Source organism: Psammomys obesus, unplaced genomic scaffold, assembly GCF_907164565.1.
Source record: "Psammomys obesus unplaced genomic scaffold, mPsaObe1.curated_primary_1811, whole genome shotgun sequence".
NCBI classification, from domain to species: Eukaryota; Metazoa; Chordata; class Mammalia; order Rodentia; family Muridae; genus Psammomys; species Psammomys obesus.
This window is the reverse complement of record NW_026593286.1, coordinates 41,267,123-41,289,275: the sequence shown is the minus strand read 5'-3', so window position 1 is coordinate 41,289,275 and position 22,153 is coordinate 41,267,123.

The following is a 22,153-nucleotide window of genomic DNA, read 5'->3' as shown; positions in this document are numbered from 1 at the left end:
AGTGGTGACACACAGTCTCCTTAGGCTGCCTGAAAATGTTAGATGAACTCTTGGCTCCCTAGCACCATATCTGCCTACATAACACCATGTTTCATGGTGTTAGTGGTGACATCATGGTGATAATGGACTAAATCTCTGAATTGTAAACCAGCCCCAGTTAAATTTTTTCCTTTATAAGAGTTGCTGTGGTCATAGTGTCTCTTCCCAGCAATAAAATCTTAACTAAGACACTTGTAATTACTAAATATATTGCCATTGACAATATTAAAACTATCAAAGTTCACCAGTCTTCCTGAATTCTTTGACTATGACACATCCAACAGCAGACTACTATAGAAATATTCAAAAAATAATTAGTAGATCTTCACTTCTGACTCATGAGCTGACAGCCCGAGCCAGTGACATCAGTTCAGAAGCTGACTCAGCCCAGCCTCATTCCGCCAATTGGCTCATAGACCTCCAAAAGGAGAAAAGATCTACCTGCTTCAGTCGCTCTAATCTCTTGCTCTTAGAAGATGTAAGTTTCTGTTACAAGAACCAGATGGAGCCAGGAATTGAGTCACAGTCTGTGACCTTACCACTGTTGGTGCCTTCAAAGTCAGGAAGGTAAATCCCACTTCTACTTCCTGCTCATGGAAAGAGGTACCCAGAGACAACCAGGTGGCCTGGCAGCTCCTGAGTGAAGAGCAACTTCCCAGCAAAGCTGAGGCTTCCCTCAGTCAAACCCTGCAGTAGTTTGACTAAGAATGACCCTCAGAGGCTTATATGTTTGAATGCTTAGTTATCAAAGAGTGGCACCACTTGAGAAGTGTTGAGAGGTGTGGTGTTGTTGGAGGAAGTATGTTACTGGCTTTGAGGTTTCAAAAAGCCCAAACTAGGCCCAGTCTCTCTCTCTGCTGCCTGTGGATCCAGATGTGAGCTCCCAGGTACCTCTCTAGCACCATGTCTGCCTGATACTGTCATTCTCCCTTGCTGTGATGATAATGGACTTAACCTCTAAAACTGTAAGTCAGCCCCAATCAAATGCTTTCCTTTATAAGAGTTGCCATAATTGTGGTGTACCTCCACAGACATATAACAGTAACTAAGACCCCAAGAGGCCAAACAAAAACACCTAAAAGACTAAAAGATGTATGGGCAGATTAAGATAGAAAGGGGGGAGAGATGCAGTGAAGAAGGAGAAAGAAGAAAACAAAAGAAATGGCATCTCACTTTGGGGGTAAATGCTGAAGTGTTCTTCACTACATTCCCAATAGCAATATGTAGTATTCTAGTTTCTCTGAATCCTCATCAAAACATATTTTTCATTTAAAAAATAATAAATCCATATACAGGGAGTAGAAAATAGTGTCTCCTTGTGACTTTGATTCTCATTTCCTTAATAACTAATGAACATGACCATCCTTTGTGTCCCTATTGGCTATTTCTCCATTGGAGACTATCTATTCAAAGGCCCTTGCCTACTTTAAATTGGCTTGTTTTAATTTAAATTGGCTTGTTTTGCTTTCTTGATGGTGGCCTTTAATTTTTAAAAGGTTTTAATTTTTATAGTCTCTAATTTATCTTCATTATTCATGTCTTGATTGCAATATTTAAGAAACCACTGTCTAAACCAAAGTTGTAAACTGTTGTACCCATGCTTTCTTCTAAAAATCTAAGGGTTTAGGATTAACTTTGAGGAACTGTTTTTATTTGTTTTGTTGTTTTATTACAGAGTAAGGAAGGGTCTGAGTTCACTCTTTTGCATGTGGGTATCCAGTTGTCCCAGCATCATTTGTTGAACTTTGTGTTGTAATTAGACATTTTGCCCAGATTCTATCTGACAGGATTCATCTTGGATCCGCTTAGAAGACACTATCATGGTGAACCACCATTAAAGACACTAAGCCTTTCAGTTGCTGTCATGACCACTGGTTTCCTTCAGCTTATGATATATTTTCCTTTTGAGCCAGAGAGTGGCCTGTGCTGTTAATCTGGCATTACAGGAATGTCTAGCTGGTCATGAGATAATCATCATCTTATCAAGTATATTAAGAGTCATTTGTTATGATTCCCTGCACTCCACCCAAGGTTTGGTTATGAGTCTCAGCATCTGCTTTCATACACTGCTAGGTAGAGTCTTTCAGAGGCCCTCTGTGGTAGGCTCCTGTCCTGTTTCTTGTTTTCTCCTACTTCCAATGTCCATTTCATTTGTCTTTCTAAATGAGGGTTGATCATCTTACCCTGGGTCCTCCTTCTTGTTTAGCTTCTTTAGGTGTACAGATTTTAGTATGTTTATCCTATCTTATAGGTCTAGTATCCACTCATAAGTGAGTATACACCGTGTGTGTCTTTTTGCTTCTGGGATACTTCACTCAGGATGATGATCTTTTCTAGGTCCCACCATTTGCCTGAAAAGTTCATGATTTCCTTGTTTTTAACTGTTGAGTAGTATTTCGTTGTGTAAATGTACCACAATTTCTGTATCCATTCCTCAACTGAGGGACATCTGGGTTGTTTCCAGGTTCTGGCTATTATGAATAAAGCTGCTACGAACATGGTTGAACAAATGTCCTTATTGTGTACTTGAGCATCTTTTGGATATATACCTAGAAGTGGTATAGCTGGATCTTGAGGAAGCACTATTCCTAATCGTCTGAGAAAGAGCCAGGTTGATTTTCAAAGTGGTTATGCAAGTTTACATTCATACCAGCAATGGAGAAGGGTTCTCCTTTCTCCAAAACCTCTCCAGCATGTGTTGTCACTTGAGTTTTTGATCTTAGCCATTCTGATGGGTGTAAGATAAAATCTCAGGGTCGTTTTGATTTGCATCTCCCTGATGGCAAAGGATGTTGAGCATTTCTTTAAGTGTTTCTCTGCCATTCTATATTCCTCTACAGATAATTCTCTGTTTAGCTCCATACCCCATTTTTTATTTGGATTACTTTATTTATTGCTTTTAGCTTATTTCTTTATATATTCTGGATATTAGCCCTCTCTTAGATATGAAAGAAGGGGGAATTATAAAGACCTGGGGAGGACAGGAGCCACACAAGGTCCAAATATATCTGGGCACAGGGGTCTTTTCTGAGACTGATTCCCCAACCAAGGACCATACATGGATATAACCTAGAACCCCTGCTGGGAAGTAGCCCATGGCAGCTCAGTATCCAAGTGAGTTCCCTAGTAAAGGGAATAGGGATTGTCTCTGACATGAACTCAATAGCTGGCTCTTTGACCTCCCCTTGCCTGCAGGAGGAGCAGACTTGCTAGGCCACAAAGGAGGACATTTCAGCCAGTTCTGAAGATACCTAAGCTAGGGTCAGATGGAAGGGGAGGAGGACCTCCCTTATCAGGGGACTTAGAGAGGGGCAGGGAGGAGATGAGGGAAGGAGGGTGGGATTGGGGGGGAATGAGGGAGGGGGCTACAGCTGGAATGCAAAGTAAATAAACTGTAATTAATATAAAAAATAAACATTTAATTAAAAAAAGAGTCATTTGTTGCCTGCTCTGTAAATGAAGGGATGAGACAAGAATATCTCAAGCTTCACTTTAGGCTCCATTATGACTTCCATCTTTCAGTGTAAATGTTGACCTCATTTGCATCTTGTTTTACTCTGCAGTACTGTGACAATTCTCAGAGAAGAGCAGTGTAACCCCAGCCTTCCTTTGGTGAAAAGTGTCTTTGAGGATTCACCAGGTGTTTGTCTTTCTGTTATTTTGTTGTGGCTTCTTAGGACACTGAGGAGATAACAGGCAGCCACAGAGTATCAAGATCATGGCACCAAACCCATAACAAATCCTGCCTGTGGAGATAGCGAAACAGATGGCTAAAAATCTTGGAAGAATTTTCCTGAAGCCTTGGGAATGTTTTAAAAGAGAAGGAGAGACAAAATAAGCTACTTTTTTAAAAGTCTAGATGACTTAGCCCTAGATGTAAGAAAACAGACCTCTTTTTTTTTTTCCGAATAAGGGTATTAAGATTAATACGTAGGCCTGCTGTTAGATAAAAATGTTTATTGAATTTATATATTTTATTGAGAGACAGCTACAGATAGGATAAAGGACTATTAAAGACGGACTGAAAACAACAACAACAAAAGGTTAATAGAAATTTAAAGGTAGGGTCCTCTGAAATGATTCATCCAACAGGGGATCATGGCCAATCTTTGGGCAGAGTGCAGGGAAGAAAGGGGTGGGAATAGAGGGACATGGAGGGGACAGGAGCCCCACAAGGAGACCAACAAAACTAAAAAATCTGAGCCCAGGGGGTCCTGCAGAGACTGATGCACCAATGGAGGACCATGCATGGAGAGGACCTAGACCCCCTGCTCAGATGTGTCTGATTGGTAACTCAGTCTCCATGTGGATCTCTGAGTGAGGGGAGCAAGGGCTACCTCTATCATGAACTCAGTTGACTGCTCTGTGATCACTCGCTCCCTATGATGCAGCCTTGCCAGGCCACGGAAGAAGAGGATCAAGGCAGTCCTGATGAGACTTAACAAGCTATGGGCAGGTGGCAATAGTACAGAATTCTCCCTTTCAGTGGACTAGGGGAAGTGTATGGGGGAAGGAGGGTGGGGCTGGGGGGAGTTAAGGGAGGGGCTTCAATGGGGATATACACTGAATAAATTGTGAAAAAAAATAAAAATTAAAAAAAATAAAGGTAGGTAAGTAGGCAAGTTCCAGATCAAGATAAAACAGTTCTTTCTAAAAATCCTAGTACTCCAGACCAGAACAGGCTCTGCTCCATTAGGCAGAGAGTGCCTACTTCTAGATATGTCTAATGCCTACTTCTAAAGGGTCCCTACAAAGGTTAATGAGGCACTGTTGAGGATGCAAAGGATCCTACACCTGCATTGAAGCAGAAGGACCAAACAGCACCTAAGGCTACTTCCTCCTAGATATCTGTCATCTAACATCAGCTTCACCTTCTTCTATGATATCGGGCTTCACCTTTTATTCTCCATTGCTATTTTTTCTCATATTTATCCACTCCAATTTTTAGCTTTCCTCCTAGTGAGACTACAATCTGCAAAGTCTCTACATGAGCTTCATGCTCAAGTTAAACACCATTACGGTCTCTTTTCTCATTGTGAGTTTCATTATTTGTTAACTCTCAGTTCAAAATCTCTTCCTATGGGAGACATTTTGTGTGTGTGTTTTGTTTGGTTTGGTTTGGTCAAGCCCAGCCATGTCTGACTCCTTCCACTTAAGAAAATGACACCTTGTACACACTTTCAATGTGGTTCTATACTCCAACTTGTGTTTACCTAGCTGCTTCTTCTACCAAATGTTGATCACCTGTGTTGGTCAGCTCTCTGTTACCATGACAAAATGTCCAGGATAATCCACTTTAAACCAGAAAAAAGCTCCTTAAGCCTCACCATTTCAGAGGTTTGAGCGATGGCTTCTTGGACCTATTGCTTTGGGATGGTGGTAGCATTGTAGACTATGGTGGGAACTTGTGGCAGAAAGGGCCTATTAACTTCTTGACAACTGAGAAGCAAAGAGAAAAAGATAGGATAGGATCTGGACCCAGTATTCCCTCCAAGGGCACCTTTCAATCCACCTAGCTTCATCCCAGTATATCCTACCTCTGATGGGTTCCACTACCCTTGGTCCACACACAGGCTGTGGACCAAGCCTTTCACAAATGGACCTTTAGGAGATGTTCCAGTTCTGAATGGTAGCACAGCCTCCAGGGCAAGGTTGATACCATATCTTTGTACTATCAGATTATTTCCTACAACAGTTGCTTAACAGACATTTGATGAGCAAATGAGTGGATAAAATGAACCACTGGACTACACATTTCTATTGAGTACCTATAGTCATAGGACACCATCAAGAATGAAAGTGGAGTAGTGATCAAACCTGCACATCCGAATATGAAATTGTATACCTAAGCTTTAGATTCCCCATCTTTCTACCAGAGGAAATGAATTTCAAACCGTTAGTTGAAAGGAAATGTTTAGTAGCAGGAAAGGGGATGTTATTGCAATGAGTTCTGGGCTCTGACCTAATTTAAGGATTTACTATTGATGAAGAAGGAGATACATCAGGAAATATGAAGGACATCATTTGAGACGAACAGAGAAGCAATGGAAAACATGGTGGGACACATACACACTTGAGGACAAAGAAATGAGGCCATAGTTTTGGACCTCTTTTGTACATCAGTGCCATTTTGAAAGGAATTGGAATCATTCTCATTAAGATGCTAAAATTAATCAGTCTGGGCAAGAAGAGGGGGCAAGGGTGTGGTGCTGCTCATAGAGGCTTTGTGAAAAGAATAGCCTGGGGATTTGTTCTAAGCGATAATCAACAGCCTGTATGACACCTCCTCCGCCTCCTGGCATAAGCAGAATCTTGTTCTCCTGTGCCAGCAGAGCCAACGTTTAGCTCTCTTAGCTGAGATCATCCTCAACAAATCATGAAAAACAGACAGGATTTACCACCAACTCCTTTATAGCTTCTCTTCTTTGTACAGATCTGGCCATCATCTTCTATTTTCTCTAATTTCCAGTTTCCCCTCCATCCCTCTTGTTGACTCAGCTCTCTCTTCTATCTGAAGCTCCCCATCAGGGCACCCTGACATGACATTTTCTGGGGCTCATTCCTTCCTAGTCCTCCCTAGTGACCATGGCACCATGTTTTGTCTGTAGCAAATTTGTTTGACCAATTTCAGCTAAACTGTTAGTGACTGAAAATGGTTTTGACTCCTACTGTGTTATTCATCCACATGGGAATTCTGCCCGAGATTTTCAATGGTTTAACCAAAAGATGGAGTAAATATTAAATATTAAGTAGAAGAAACCACTTGAAAAGCTTATTCATACTAAGATTTCCATTTAACCTGCATGTTCAACCTTAAAAAGATTGAGATTCTTAATAAATGGGCTTTCAGTATATATATTTCAGTTAAATAAAGCAGAGTATGCAGTACTTGAGATTTTGTTTTTACTTTAATGATTTTAAAATACCAGTGTTTGAAATATGAGGAGGAGTGCACTTGTCAAAGAAGCTTATCATCTTGAATTTTTAAGACTAGAATAAAAATAATAGAATAAGAATTTGGAAATCTGCCCCATAAGCTTCTTGAGACCTGGATGGTGGTAGATGTCGGATCCCTATGTGCCTTTCCTTGACACTTCCTCATCAGAACACACCCTGCCCAACCTAGGGTGAATATAAAACAGATCATTGTCTCATATCCTAACAACACAGAGAGACATTGTGTTCACAGTATGTGGAGAGGAATCAAGGGAGGCCGTCATAAATTATTAACTGCTGCTCTTCTGAACCTATTCAAGAATGCAATGTTGGTTGCTTCCCATGGTTCCTGGAACCCTTTTCCTCTGTGATAAGAGAAAGAAAAACAAGGGGAGATGGGAAGAAAAATGAAAGTGAAGAAATAAAGGATGGGATAAAAAATGAGGCAAGAACTACTTTAGGTTCCTTCTGCTAAGCATGTCTGTGGGATGTCAACATTGGCAATGAAAATGTCTTTAAATATTTTTTTCTGCAGATTTTGCCAAAGGTTTTGATTGGTAGTGCTTGCTCACCATATTCTTCTTACTTAAAACAACTGCCTACAGAGTTGCATACTTCATCCAATCCTTGTTAGAATGCCTTAAAGTGGATTTTAAGGAATTGGTTTTTACCTCTGTAAGAAAGGCTGCCTTTAGTTCTCTTTTTGTTCTTGCCTATTCTCATGACATTGTAACCAAACATACAGAGAGACAGGGACAGACAGAAAGACATACAGAGAACTAACTGTGCTCTCTGTCTGTTGGGGATGAAGTGTGCTGATATGGTCAGCACCTAAAGCTCCCATTCTGAATAAGGCTTGTTGCATTTTAAATGGCTTTATTGGAACACAGCAGTGCTTGTTCACTGACACATCATCCACAGCTACGGGTACTTCCATACAGTAACAAAATTAACATAGCCTATATATCCCTCAAAGCATAAAATTTTTCTACTGGGCCCTTCACAGAAAATGTATTTTCTGCTCTTGTGTCTTGGGTCATTGCAGCTGGCTGCTTACATCAACATTGGGATTGCACAAGAACAGAAGTGAACTGTGTCACTGTCCCCTTCGTGTATTCCAGATGGTGTTCTCTGCAGGAAGAAAGAACTCCCTGGGCTTTCTGTGGATCAGCACTTTTAGCCGCTCTGACTTCAAGGATTCTGTAACACGTTAAGTTTCTTTGAAAAAAGTACTTGCTCTGTGACACCTCTGGGCTCTATGACTGACAGAGATTTGTAGACTTAGCTATTGCTGTTTAATAAACTACTCCAAAACTTTGTGACCTAAAACAAAGTACAGTTCAGTGATTCAGACTGGGCTCCGCTTGGTGGTTCTGGCCAGGACCAGGCTCCTTCAGGCTTTTCACTTGGGTTTATTCATGCATCTGTGGCCAGTTGGTAGGCCAACTGGGGCTGGTGGGGTAAGATGGCTTACCTATTGTAGCTTTCTGCTCCATGTCGCCTCTCTTAGTGACCCCATGCTGGGCAGGGGTCACAAGGAGAAGCATTTGTGTGGTCCCCTAAAAACTGCCCTCAAAACTCACAAAATCTCACCTCCTTCACACTTTCTGACAAAGCAAATTACAAAGGCAACCCACTTATCTGTGGGGTGGGAAAGCAGACTCCAGTTCTCTGAGGCATCATGGTCATTCTGTGCAGCCAAGCACAGGAAGGGAGAGAGGAAGAGCACTGCTCCTCTTTAGTCCTTCTTTCTTTTTAAACTTGGGCCAACAGTGGGGAGTTAGCAAGTGGTAGAGCCTAGCTGCACAGACATTTGGGAAGGAGGAAGGAACAGATGAGAGGTAACAGATGAGGAGTGGAGATTAAGTAACTCACTTTGTCATACCTGGAAATTTATTTTAAGCTCAGTGCATTTGCTCAGGGAAATTGAGTTCAAGAACTATTTTTCAATGTGATATATTCTATACCTGTCTTACACGTGAGGGGATCTGAGATGTTGAGAACTTTTACTATAACATTTCAGAATAGAGATAATTAAAAGAGATTTTAGCCAATGTATATAAATCACTAATAAGAATGTATAGATGCAATTAGATACAGAATGTGTGTGTGAGGCGTGTGTGTGCACGTTTATGTGTGTGTTCATATGTAGGCCAAATTGTGTGTGCTCATATGTAGGCCAGAGGTCAACACTACTGTCTTCCTCAGTCTCTTTTCTATCTCAATCTTTTGAGACTGGGTCTCTCTTTGAACCTGCAGTTCGGCTATTCAGCTTACCTAGCAAGCAAGCCCAAGGGAACCTCTTGCCTCTGCCTGCAAGTGCTTGAAGCACAGGTACACGCCACTGCTCTTTTCCCCGGGGGTACTGGACATCAAAGTCGGATCCTCAGCTTGTTCCGTACACTCTGTACGTACTGCCCCAGAATGGGAGGCAATGTTTGCATCTGCCCTTCCTTAGAATTGACACATAAGCATGTCTGGTGCTCCTTGGAGCACTCAGAGGCGGAACGACCGAGAAGTCCCAATGCCTGGAACTCATTCTTTGTTGTTGTAACGGGCATCCCAAATCTCTGCTCTGCCCACTACAGCAAGCTTAGCTTTTGCTGATCAGTTTCCTAGGAGTCACTGATAATGCTCATCTTTATCCAGATATGTATCCTGACCTGTCATCGCCTTGTGATGGCTCTGGACTGCTGGGGGCTGCTATGCACTCCTCCAGGAAGCCTTTTAGCACTGCCACCACTAACACTTCATCTTGCTAACACTCTGCCATTACGGAGGTCTCAGGCCCTTCATTCAAATCCTGGTGCTGGCTTCTGAGACAACTCTCTAATCTTTAATAGACTTCTCTGCTTGTTTAGCAAGTGGCACAGGGATCTTGCCTGATGCTTCATTAATTTAGACCAGACACTGTAGTTCTTATAATTCACAAGCCAAGGCCTTCCATGGGCGTCTTCTCTTTGACCTCTGACCTGCTAACATGTTTCAGGCTGGCTTACACCTCACGGAGAGTTCTCTCAGACACATGGTCCTTCCTCAGGGTTGAGGCTATATTGTAGATAAGATAGAAAAAACTCTCACCTGGTCCTATTTTCTACCCAATGGTGAACTTTTTCAGTAATATAACACCATGGAATAAGACCTAAATTCCAAAGGGCAAGGACTTTTTGTTTATCACTGACATATTCTGAATTAAGAAAGCAGTGCTTGACACTGTAGAGCATTGATAACTACTGAGGCATTGGATGAAATTGTTTGTTCTTTAACCCAGTGGCTGGGATGATGACTCAGTTAGGGAAATGCTTGTTGGACAATCATGAGGACCTGAATTTGAATAACCAAACACATGCAAAAGCTGAACATGGCAGTGAAAATCTACAGCCCCAAGCATGGTGGGGTAGGAAGACAGACAGTTTCCTGGGAAGCAAATGTAGTCAAAATTGGTGCTCAAGGTTAACGCAGAGAGAAATGGAGGAAGATACTCTGTCCTCTATATACATACACACATGGGTGAACTGACACACACACATGAGAGAGAGACACAGAGAGCGAGAAACCAGCTGAGGCTAATAAGAATTATATTTCATTCTTTAATTATAGTATTCTTTTTTAAATAAAAAATAATTATATTTCCAGACCCTTGTTTATTTTAGAAAAACAGCAGAAATATCTAGCCTAAGCACACAGCCAACCTCTAGGATAGTGATTCTCAGTGTTCCCAAGCAGGCAGCCCTTCAATACAGTCGCTCATGTGGTAACTCCCGACCATGAAACAGTTTTCCTTGCTGCTTCATAACTGTAACATACTGTTATGAACCATAATGTAAATTTTTTGGAGATAGAGGTTTGCCATGGTGTTGCAACCTACAAGTTGAGAACCAATGCTTTTGAGTCTCTTCTCCCTCCAAATCTTTTCTCCAAAAGGTGTTTACCCATGCCAACTGTCCCTTTAAGAGTACTCACATAAGACAACTCAAAGTCACTGTGTAATAATAATTTTCAGAAGGATGAAATTTAACTCCATGTTTGAAGACAAAACATCCTCCCAGAAGGTACAATTTATAGAAATGCATTTCCATCCTGAATGAAAGCAGATTTTCACTGTTTTTATAACTCAGCCCCTCAAAACCTTAGTTCCAAACTGGGTTCATATTTGTTTTCCATAAAATAATGTGATGATAATTGCTCAAGATAGATGCGACTTCCTTTGAAATAACTGGTAAACTCCGTGTTTGGATATACAGAAGCAGTCTTCTCACTTCAGATGGGCAGTTTCCATCTTCATAGGCATCAAAGTGTCTAAGAAGATCTCGGTAGCCAACTCCAGCTGAGCACCAACTATCTAGGACACTAGAAGATAAAGCAGACCTTGGTGAATGGAAAATCCTCTCTTGTCTGACTCAACGGAGATGTTCTCTCTCCTCTTGTCACTCAGGGACTTTGAGATGATGTGAGACATATGCAGCCTTGTGGAAGTCCACACCATGTGAGGGACTCATGCTGTTTCGCCAGCTTTCAACCAGCCGTACTCTGTCCGAGAACTTCTGCTAGGTCAATCAAAGGTAGAGTGTGATTTGTTTCAGAAAGGTTGCTGTCTTTTCTTCTGTAAGTATTGCCTGTTTCCTTTTCTTTCACGGAGAATTACCATTCTTCCTCACTGCCCTCGCTATTCTGTGTGGTGTACCTCTCAGATCTCTGACTCTGGCCAGCACTGTATTAAGGCAGTTGCCCTGAAAACACTAGACTCCTCTGAAAGGGAACCTTTACTTTAGGACTTCCCACGACTTTGCTAAACTTCCTTAGGACTAACCAAAGTGTAAGGTGCTTACCAACTGTCCTGGCTAGTTTTAACTGTCAATTTGATACAACCTAGGATTATTCTGGAAGAAAAATCTCAATTGAGGAATTGCTTGTGTCACACTGACCTGTGGAGATGTCTGTAGGAACTGTCTTGATTTTTAATTGATGTAAAAGGTTTCACCCCACTGTGGGGGATATCATTTCCTAGGTAGGTGATCCTGCACTATGTGAAGAAACTAGGTGAGCATGAAATAAAACCAGAACACCAGCCTTCCCTGTCTACCTCTTACTCATCCCTGTGTGACAGGACTTTCCCTGGGGAAACATCACACACATGGCTGCTTACTTCAGACACGGAGCTCTCCGCACACCAAATTGGACTTTGGTGGTGTCCATATTTTGGTTTTATCTCTCTTGCCTCCATGGTGGTTTTTACCCTTGAACTAGAAGCCAGAAAAAAGGCCTTCCCTCTTAAGTTGCTTTTTTTCGTGGTATTTTATCACAGCAACAGGAAAAGTAGGATAAAAGCTAAGAGAAGAGCCTACAGGGCCAGGAAACAAGTGAGTCACCTAGAGTTTGGCTTCTGGTAGAGCTACTGAATTCAGGGGTCTGCTTGGTGATCCTTCCTCCAGGTCCTGGAAGTGTTGTTAGGGTGGAAGCTGGGCTAGTCCCACAAAGGATCTGGCAGGAAGCCTTCATTGTGGGAAAGAGTAAGCAGACACCTCTGAGACGGTCGCCAGATGCCCACCAAGATAGCAAATCAAACAGTATCCTGTCCCAGAAGCACACTGGAAAGTACAATTCCCATTGAAGACCTAACCAAGTCAGAAGTGTGCTCACATTTCCCAAACTCACAGCGTGCCTGCTGCAGAAAGCAGGTGGATCCTGGAGGGTGACTGGACGACCTTTGACTTGATCAAGGAGCACGTCCAATGCTACAGTCTTGTCTAGATGTACGCTGTGCTAAGTAGATGGAAAGGGCTTTTGATCTAAGGGACGCGGTTGCTGACTTGGACAATACACCTTCTGTTGCTCTTAATGCTTGTTTTCACGTGAGATAGACAGTGATACTGACTTCTGGGCCAGTGTTGTGGTAGCACGCCGATGTCCTGTCACTATACTCTCTGACAAGTCTGAACCAGCTGCACCTCCTTCGCACTGCCCATCGCGTCAACGAGAACATAATGATGGACAGGGCCAAAGAGGTGCTGAGCATCCTGGAGCCACACATACACAGACACACACACAGACACACACAGACACGCGCACACACACGGACACATACACACACAGAGACACACACACATGCGCGCGCACACACACACACACATGCACACACACAACTCTCTCTCTCCCTTTCTCTCAGTTCAGGAAAAAATTTAAGGGACATCATCAAAATATTTAAAAAGCAAGTTTCTAAGCCTCACAATTCTGCCACAAAGAGAGAAGCACAGAATCTTATATGCTCTTTTTGTCCTGGACTCCTCTTATTTAATACCTAGGAATATTAATTTTTGTCACATAAAAGGATGTCAGCTTCTGGAGTCGGGGGTTGGGGCTCAAGCCTAGCCATGTTGCTTGTGCCATATGATCTTGCAGTGTTGGAAGTGACAGTCCTGGCGAAAACACAAGTATCAGTGACAAGCCGCAGGGGTGGAATTACGCTGTGGAAACCTGCAATACACAAGCAAGGCTATGGCTAGACAGCACAGACCCTTTGACACTAGTACAGTAGCAATGTGCTTCCTTCTCCCAGCAACATGAAAGAAACAGTCATGTTTGGTTAAGGTTTGGGTTGGCTTGCTACACCAGAACGTGCCAAAAAGAGGTGGGGACCTCATTTCTTCCACACTGAGGCAGTCTTGAAGGACAGTGACTCGAGGGCGGAGCTAAGGACAGTATACTTGGCATCTACATTAAGTAGAATAAGAAGCAGCCCAAAGTGAGAATGTATACAAACTCCTAGGTAGTAGCCAGGAGCCTGGTCCTCTCACTAGGGGTCTAGAAAGAAAAACGATTAGAAAAAAATTGAGTACAAGTATACAGGAAGTGTCATGAAATGTGAAAACATTCGGCTACGGCTAAATGACCAGCAATAGCATTTCCCATGGAAGAAGTACTCAGTAACTAAGTAGGCAAAATGACTCAGCAAGTGATATTAATCATCCAGAGCCACCTCGACTGGTTGATGTTAGTCAACTCAGAAGTGTCACAATGGATTATATGAATGAAGCAGTCATGGTGGCAGACATGGAGGCCATTCATGGGCCCAGCAACATGGGCTGCCGCGTGCTGCTAATAGCAACAGTAGTTTTTAAATATCTGGCCTGTCCATGGCAGAGACCAAGACTGAGTTCCTAATAAAGCACCTGGAGCCTGTTCCTTCCTTGCTTCCTGGGATGGTTCAGTCACACCTGCCAGGAGTGGCAGTGGGTCAGAGGCAATTTCACTGGAAAGACTCTAGTCTTAGGACTCCTCTACTGGCTGTCTCCTGTCACTAGACAAATCCTGAGCAACTCAGCATTCTGATAGAACAAGAAAATCAACAAATTGGTTATTCACTTTCAGAAAAAAAAAAAAAAAACATCAAATGTAAGTATTAGTTATTAAAAGGTGAAAAAATAAGAAGTAAAACAGTAGTCCACTAAGAAAATCATACACACACACCCACAACAAAGAATGTCCTAGAGAAAATGTAAGAGAGTGGTATAAAATGGGGAGGCATCTTTCAAAGCATCAGTTGAAAAGTTTGCCTTTACAGTACAGGGCATGTAGCAAACATACCAGCTGAAATTCAGACAGCAACAAAGGCTCAAAAAATCATGGAGAGAGAGAGAGAGAGAGAGAGAGAGAGAGAGAGAGAGAAAGGCTTGGGGAGCTCTGAGCTCTGAAAACAAAACAAAACAAACCAAACCAGGAGCTCAGGTACCATGATGGCCAGGTCTGGTAATGCAGGCATAAGGCCAACACCGAGGAGACGGAGGCAAACAGGTGCAGAGATGAGGCCACCCTGGGTTACACAGGAGGTCCTATGTAAAAAACAGGCTTTTAATTTATTCATATAGCTATATATTACAATCCAGTTAAAACATGATAAGCACAACTGCTTAACTGCTCTTACTCTCAGGCTTGTCCGACCTTTTGACATAGGGAAATGAGGTAAACATCTGAAGTTCACACTTGAGAATGGCATGAATCAAGTTATGAGCCGCAGCAAACAATGTCCTAATACTCTCAGTGAGCTAATGGCTCTGTGTTGAGCTGCATTCATTGTTTATCATCAGCTTGAACACTACAGCCACTTGACAAGATGGTTATCATGCTCAGACCTTTTAAAATTAATTAGACCACAGTTTATAAAATAAGGCCTTGGAGGTATTTCACCCAAATCTTATCACATTTATTAAAGGTCTTACCAAAGGCCATGGCTCATCTCCAGGTGCCTCTGCAAGAATTGGAGAAAGGCTTCCCACTGGGAATTGCATCTTCCCCTCTTGTGGTGCTCTTCACAGCCTTGGCAGACCACCTTACCTGGGTAAGAAGAACAGTGAGGCCAGGAGCTATGGATGCCAACCTCCCCCCTCTCAGGTTCCTTCTACTTGTTCTTCTGCTCATGTTCACTGTCTGGCTTAGTTACAGTTTCATTGCTGGGAAGAGACACCATCACCATGGCAACTCTTAGGAGGGAAGGCATTTCATTAGGGCTGGCTTACAGTTTTCCAGAGATTAAGTCCATTATCATTATGGCAGGAAACATGGCCCTGTGAAGGCAGGCTGGAGGAGCTGAGAGCTCTAACTCTTGAGCCACAGACACCAAAAGGAGACTGTACAACCCTGGGTGTAGCTTGAACATAGAAGACCTCAAAGCCTGCCTCCACAGTGACATGCTTCTTCCAACGAGGCCACACCACCTTCTCTAATAAGGCCACACTTCCTAATAGTACCACTCGCTATAAGCCAGGCATTTAAACACCTGCTCACCTGCTCAGACCACCACACTAAAACGTCTTCTCTCCACACTTCCGTCATTCTCCTGATCCCCCCTTTTCTCCTTCATACTCCTCAGGGCCCAGTCATGCATGGCTGAAACTTTAGTCCCGAGCCTTCAAGCAGATTCAAGTTGCCTTGACTGAAAAACATGATTTCGGCCTACCCGCTTAACTTTTGAGTCCAAAACCAAACTTCCTGAGAAAATGCTGTGCATCTCTTCTCAGCACCCGGCCCTCTGCACTGCCGTTGTTCAGATTACTCTCCCATTTAAAGGTGTTCATCAAGGCCACCGTGGCCTTTCTGTTGCTGTCCTTGTAACTCTGACTCAATCAACTTTCCTCTCCACTGGCTTCTCAGGGACGCCTGCCTCTCTCTTCTCTTTCTGAGCCTATTATCATCGTTTTTCTTTTTCTAGCAAGGAGGGAGGAGGCAACTCAAACTCCCTTCTTTCTAAGCTTTAGTGGGGGATCGGCCATAGAGCAGAACACTATTGAAATCATGTGCACACTCAACATAATGGTAGAAAATATTGATCGGTAATATTGGCAGAAATTATATTTTATTAAGGAAAAAACATGTCTACATAATGTGTTAGCTATTCTAATGAAATTGTAATGCATAATGTCTTGGGGAAATTTTGAAACTTTTTTATGTGCTTATGTGTTTAAATATTTTTCCTTGCTTGTATGTAAGAGCACCCTATGTGTGCAGAGCCTGGGAGGCCAGAAGAAGGTATCACCTGGAGCTGGAGCTGCCGTGTGTGTGCTGGGAATGGAATGCAGGTCCTCTGCAAGAGCAGCAGGTGCTCTTACCTGCTGAGCCATCTCTCCAGCCCACCCTGAAAACACTTTGTAAAGGGTCAAATAAAACTCGCCATGGACAGAGAACTGCTGTGAAAGAGCAGAGACGAAGATAAATGGGCATCTGTATGTTACTAATGCCTTGAACAAGAATGACATGCAGGACCGAATCAGAAAATCAACTTACTTTTCTCTTCCATTGCCAACTTAGAAAACATCAGACACATCTGACCCTGCCTTCTTCTCTGTGGAAACGTGAATTTTCTTGTTATGCTTCATAATAAAAGTTCCCTTTGCTGGTTAAGAGTCTCTTTTGACTTAACATAAAAAGGGAGGAGATATTTAACAACTCTGTATTTTTTTATTGTATTTTAATAAATGCATACCTACTCTTTTAAGCCCTTGATGTTGGTAAAGGCACTGAGAGTGCTATAATATTTAGTTGTATTGTCTTGGAAGTTTACAAGTTCAGTCTGTTCAGGTAACTGAAGCCTTTTCACATTGGGCTTCCCTCCAAAATGATGACTGTAGTATTCCATTGCCAGGGAATAAAGAGATTTACCTGGCAGAGTACCCCAGGATCGGCTGGAAAGCATTCTTATGAAACACTATGGTAAAATGATTCAGAGGTGAGCATATGCCTGAACTCTCCAGAGTGGCAGGGAACACGAAACATCCCGGTTAGTGAAATGCCAAGGCAATAATAGGATAAACTTCCGGAAGATCGCACCAGCTGGGTGAGTGGGCGGAGCAGCGGCAGATGTCTGTCCAAGGACAAGACAGATGCTTTTAGGACAAACAATCCCAACACCATTCTGGGGAAATGGTCTCAGAAGGGCTTCGGAAGGTCCATGCTGGCACAGGGAATGAGGTTCTTTATAATTCTGTGTGCTTGGAAGCTTTACACACTTGAAGTAGGGTTCTGTATCTCCACCGAGCCAAATTTCCATGAGGAAATTTGAAGCCCAACTTCAAGATTTTACAGCAGAAATTTGCCTGCAGTCAGTATTACGATGAATATTTTAAATTGAGATAAGTTTTAAAGTTCTACCTGTATTTTTTCTCCACGTAGAACTCCTTAGAAAGTCTTTTTTGTGAGTGTGCTTAAAATGTCTTTTTTCCTGTTATAAAAGCATGCGCATACTATCCCTGTGCATTTTTCTATACCATACAACACATACATGCAGTTGAAAATGCAGATACGCCATGATTTGAGACATAATTGAGTCATCAGCATGTTGTTCTTGCGTGCTGCTTGCCCATTGAGGAGAGGTTAGTGGGTTTGGAGAGCTAGTACACAGGCCCTCAGGCCACAGTTAGGGAAGCAGCCTGCTTCTGCAGGATTCGAGCCGCAGCCAGCTTTGTGCAAACTCATTTCATAAATATTTCTCTGTTCAGAAAAATTGAGATGGATAGATTCAAAAATTTCCAGGAAGATGCTGAAAAAAGTCTGCTCACGACTGGATCAGGAGAAAGCATCCATCTGTTCTCGGCAATGGTTTAACTCAATTTACTTTGCACCATATTTATTAGCCAGGACTTTGGAGTTTCTGCGGAAGATCACATATTTTTCTCATCTCCCCGTTTTATGAAAATAACACATTTACGTGAAGGATGTGGGCCTTGCTGTGTTGCTTGCTGTACTGTTTCAGGACGGAGGGAATGTTTTGTTACAAAGATTTCATGACATGTCTATGGCTGTGGGTATTTACATAGTCTTCTAAATACCGTGATAGATTGGCTTTATGCCCGGTTGGTCCCCATCCAACTTCCCCACCTCCGGGATAAGCGTTCCTTCCTCCTTCTCTGTGTGCGTCTACTTAATGCTTCTCCCCGGCTCTTCAAAGATGCCTTTATGTCACGATGCTATTTGCTATCCTAGCCATCCCCCACGAAGCCTCCTTAGAAACTGGTGTGAAGGCCTGATGTGGTCAATCAGCTAATACAGCGCTTGACTATCACGCATGAAGCTCTGGATTCCGCCCCTGACATCATATAGGCAGGGCACATGCCTTCAGTCCTTGCACTCTAGACCCTAGAGGTAGGAGGATCAGCAGTTCAAAGTCATCCTCAGCTACATAGCAGTTCCAGGCCAATCTGGGACACCTTAGACTCTGCCTCAAGAAACAAACATAGGAAAAAGCCAGTATGAGCAATTTTCAAAGTGAATAGGATTTGAAGATTTGATCAATTGTCAGTAGCACCGGAACAACTGCATAAGCTTTTCTGCTGAATGGTTTGATATCTATACATATATATGAGGGCTATCATATTTATTTACAAAGTATTTGCACTGCTTATCAGCTCACTTCATATCTGATACTAATATGCTACACTGTGTCTTGTCTTTGAAAGAAAACTATGCTTCTCTCTAATATGTAATGAGTAAATCTTATTTTACAATGTCTCATTTTTCATCATTACATTCTCACATCTATATATGAAAGACATAAAAGTAGATGTCTTTATGACATTTTTAATTGGAGTTTATGATATTTTTAATTGGAGTTTTCTCATATATATGCGTATACAAACTCATGAGCCCATTAATTCTCTAATTAATGTTTAAATTCTGATTGTAACTTTGGGAACTCTTCTGCTACTTCAGTTTCCAGATTAAAACAACAACCACAAAAAAGGCAACATGGGTCTGTTCAGACACTTTCCATCCTCTGTAAAGGTAGGCCTTTATAACAGTTACTTCTGGTGGCTCCTATACCTTTCCACCAATAATTAGTATTCAAGCTTCTTATGCTCATACACAATTTTCATATTCTCTAAATGCAGGTCAACCAGTCCAAAAAGCTGTATACTCTCATGTTCTTGCCTCCAGACATGGAAACACAGAGTTAAAAAGAAATCAACCCTGAAGGAGAAGTCTGGCCCAAGGTTGTGCCAGTTCTACCTGCCTGACCTGATGTAGCCAGACCTTCCTGAATCCATGGGTAAGAAGCTCCCAATCCTTCAGGGCAGGCAGGGTAATTATCCCCGTAATCTATAGACGGGGAATGGAATTTGAGGTCTTGTTTAGTAGCAGTTGGGAAGTTGGACAGCTGCCTGAGTGAGTCATGGTCCAGACGCTCGGTCCTGCAGCCACAGTGGTCCAAGACAACCATCCAGTGTTTCTGGAGCCCATCACTTTAACTGTGTCCAACATACATCTTGATAATTTAATAATTTATACTTTGAAATAATTCTGCGTTGTCCCATTAAAATATGTATGTGTTGAATACTGCTTTTCTGTGTCTGAATATCTTCTTCCCATGTCAGTGCTGAATTTCACTTTGGTCTTTGCTGACAAACCAAGACAGTGTTGGCACGGATATTAGAAGTGGGCAATTCTCCCACCCAGCAGGACACAAAATAACCACAGAGAAATTTGCTGTCACCTCCTCCCTTAAAGCCAAAACCAGAATGGAGAAAGTCACCACCAGGGGGCAATATATACCTTATCACATGATCAGAACAAGTAATAACAATTGATAGCAAGCAGCCATGTTTTGATTATAATAACTTTTGGTTTGTTGATTTTCTTTTTGTTTGGGGGTTGTTTTGTTTTGTTTTGTTTTGTTTTGTTTTGTTTTGTTTTTGAGACAAGATCTCCCTAACATAGTACTGGCTGTCCTGAAACTCAAAATGTAGACCAAGTTGGTCTTGAACTCATGGAGATCAAGTTGCCTCTGCATCCTGAGTGCTGGGATCAAAAGCTTGTGCCCCCATGCCTCGTGGCTTGTTGGTGTTAAATTTAAGCTAACACGGAGTAATCAAAAGTGTCCATATATAAATACAGACTTTCTGTTTTTTCTTGAAAACTCAGAAGATCTAGCAATCACTGGCTCTGCGTCTCTTCAAGATAACAACTAGTATAGTTGAAGCCAGTTTTCGGCCTTGTTTGATGAGCCAGGAACTCTTTGGCAACACATCATTTGTGTAGTATGTGCACATGTGTTTATACCCTGCCTCCTGAAGCCTTCCTGACACCTGTGGCATTTCAGTGTATGAATTAGTTTTCCAAATAAGACTATGGCATGACATATAATTGCAAGGGAGGTTTTATATGTATATGTGTGTGTGTGTGTGTGTGTGTGTGTGTGTGTGTGTGTGTGTGTGTGGTGTGTTTATGTGTGTGTATGTATAAATATATGTATATATATATAACTTCTAGACTTTTTCAAATAAATAAATGTTAACTTTGTCATTTAAAAATATTGTTTTGCAATCGCAGAATGTAGTAGCAATTACACAGTAACATACAGATCAAATTATTTTTAGGTTGATGTGTTTTCACTAATGGTTAACTATTTCGAATTAACCCATTCTAACTTTGTCTTGTTCTCCTGCTGAAATGGAAATTTGTATAATCACCTTGAATCCTCAAGGAATCTAGACACTTCTCTTCCTCTATCCTATGTCTTTTGTTGCCTCAGACCAATATGGCCCCTAGCCATAACTGCAGGCAAAAGGGAGAATTCTACAGCTCTCCGAGCTTGCTTCGATGCTGTTTCTCAGTTTGCATGCTTCCTTTTCTCTCATGGGTGAGAGAAAGTTTTCACGGGACAAGAAAAGGGGCTCAGTCTCATGTATCTTCTCCTCACTCTTCTGTGAGTTTCCTTACAATCCAAACCAGTAGGGTGAGCGATGCTCTCCAAGGCTTGGCACTGAGACTATCTCTCTTGCCAGACTCCTAGACTGTCCTCACTATTCGGGGTCAAACACATTTCTGACTTCATAGAGCAGTTACTGTTGCTCTGTAGAGGTAGTTTAGGGTAGAAAAGAGCTACGGCTTGGGGCCAGCAAAACTTGTTTTCAGTTATTATTCTGTTCTTTCCTAAATGATTTGCTGTTGCACGAGGAGAGCCTGTTTCCTGAATTCTAAATGGAGGATAGTTCTTTTACTTCGCTTCTCTCCTGAAAACAATTATGTTACTGCAATTAAAACAATACGGAGTGCAGGAGAGTCTGGAAAATGCCTCTGAGGCAAACTGGCCTGAGAAGATGGTCCATCCCCCATTTCAGGGCTATAGGAATCCAGATGCACACGGATGTGTCCCTCATTCTCATCCTCACAGCGAAAGACTTTTAGGGCAAAGTAGGCCAGTTGGTGAAATTCTGCTTTCAATTTCATAAAGGACATGGAATGATACACTCCAGACTGTAGATTCCTTTGATGTATGGGCTCTTCCACCAAATCAGCAACTGAGTAGGCAAATATAACCCTCAAATGTGGCTCTTTAGGGGCTGGTGGATTGCTCAGCCAGAAAAATGATTGCCAAGAAGGCGAGAGAAGCAAAGACAGACCCCCAGCTCCCACGTAAAAAGCCAGGCATGGCACTGTACCCCTGTAACCCCAGTGCTGGAGAAGACCTCACTGGCCAGCTTATCTACTGAATTGCTGAGCTCTAGGCCCAATAATAGACCCTATCTCAGAAAAGAAGATGGAGAATTACACCCAGAATCTAACTCTAGTATTCATATGCACACAGCCACACATGCCTGTGCCCCTGCACACACAAACACATGTACACATACACACAAAGGAAATGTGTGTGTGTGTGTGTGTGTGTGTGTGTGTGTGTGTGTGTGTGTGT